Source organism: Microcebus murinus, chromosome 20 (assembly GCF_040939455.1).
Source record: "Microcebus murinus isolate Inina chromosome 20, M.murinus_Inina_mat1.0, whole genome shotgun sequence".
Classification (NCBI taxonomy): domain Eukaryota; kingdom Metazoa; phylum Chordata; class Mammalia; order Primates; family Cheirogaleidae; genus Microcebus; species Microcebus murinus.
In genome coordinates, this window is record NC_134123.1 from 39,657,120 (window position 1) to 39,658,827 (window position 1,708).

Consider the following 1,708-nt stretch of genomic DNA (forward strand, 5'->3'; position numbering starts at 1 on the left):
ACTGCTGCGTCCACCCTGCTGCCGGGTTTCTGGAGGGCTTCCTGGAAGCAGCGTCCACACCAAGCCCTTGGAAGGCCCAGGCGACGGGGGAGCCGGTCATGTAGGGGCCGAGGATGGTGACGGGCAAGGAGGAGCATGTCAGGCAGGGGCCGAAGACGGTGACGGTGACGGTGACGGGCAGGGTAGGAAGGAGCCGTTCAGGCAGGGGCCAAGGACGGTGACGGGCCTGGCCGGGGAGGAGTGTGTCAGGCAGGGGCACAGGAGACGGGCGGGGTAAGGGTTATGGTTACAGTTAGGGCACAATTCACAATCGCAAAGATGTGGAAGCGACCCGAGTGCCCATCCATCCAGGAGTGCATTAATAAAATCTGGCACGTGGACACCACGGAGTGCCATTCGGCTATGAGGAGCAGCGGTGAGAGGGCACCTCTCGTGTTCTCCCGGCCAGAGCTGGAACCCGTTCCAGTAAGCCAAGTGTCCCAAGAATGGACACACGAGCACCACGTGAGCGCGCTCACCACCAAATTGGTACGAACGGATGGACACCTAAGTGGACACAGAGGAATCACCTTCATCGGGTGGGTGTCGGGCGGGCGGGGGGAGGGGATGGGCATACACATCCATTAGGAATGGGGTGGGTGCGCACCGACTGGGGGATGGGCACACTTGAAGCTAATGACCGGAGGGGGGAGGCTGGGAGAGGGCAACGTACCCGACCTTAACATTGGTACCCCCACAGTACGCTGGAACAACATGAGAGGTAAATGAATAAGAACACAGGGGGGAGGGGGGCACGGGCAACACATGTCACCTGGATACTTGGACTCCCATCAACTGCTTGAAAAGAGAGAGAAAAGAAAATGCAATAATAGAGGTAAGAGACACGTTTTAAAAATAATGAATCCGAAGAGAAAAGTAAAAGGAGGCCTGTGGAGCAGGTCTGGGTGTGACTCCGGATCCCCCAACATCAGGTGCCACCACCAAAGATTCCTACGTGGAGCCCATAGAACCCCAAAAGCAACGGGACGAGTTCTGGTCACATACTCCCTCAAAATGACATCCTGGCCTTCTTCTGGAACTCCCTCCCCTCTCAGACTCTCAAGGTTTCCTCCAGCGTGTCGGTTCCCACAGACCAGACCTTTGGTCTGAGACCTGACAGTCCAGATGCCACGCATGCTGTCGCGTGGGGCGGTGTCGCGGCTTGGGACAAGAGGAGGCCCCACGGTGCGGGCTGGGGTGCCAGGCACCGCGGCGGGCGCTGAGGGTGGGGGTGACCCCCACCCCGGTCCGCCGCCACGCTCCCAGAAAGGGGACAGAACAAGAGGCAAAAAAAAAAAAGCAGCAGCAGCCTACCGCACCCGGTATTCCCAGGCGGTCTACATCCAAGTACTAACCAGGTCCGACCCTGCTTAGCTTCCGAGAACAGACGAGATCCTGTGCGTTCAGGGTGGTGTGGCCCAAGACGGTGGAGGGCGCCCCTGCCACGCTCAAGAAGCCGAGCCTCTCTGTGCTTCCCCGCTGCCTCCTCCCGCCCCAGGCCCCGCGCTGGGCCAGGACTGTTGAGTTCGCTGGCCGGGTCTGGCGGGCTCCGAGGGACAGGGGTGACGGGCGGGGCGGGGCGGGCCGGGGTGGGGAGCTGTCTCTCTATACACACCCACACACACTCACACTCACTCAACAAGATGCGATTCCACGGCTGGACTTGCCA

General features: G+C 60.4%; 1 pseudogene; it reads right to left on the reverse strand.

Annotated features, from left to right (window-relative positions):
• Positions 1-1,346: 1,346 nt before the first annotated feature.
• On the reverse strand, positions 1,347-1,464 carry LOC142862955 (uncharacterized; annotated as a pseudogene).
• Between the last annotated feature and the right edge of the window lie 244 nt (positions 1,465-1,708).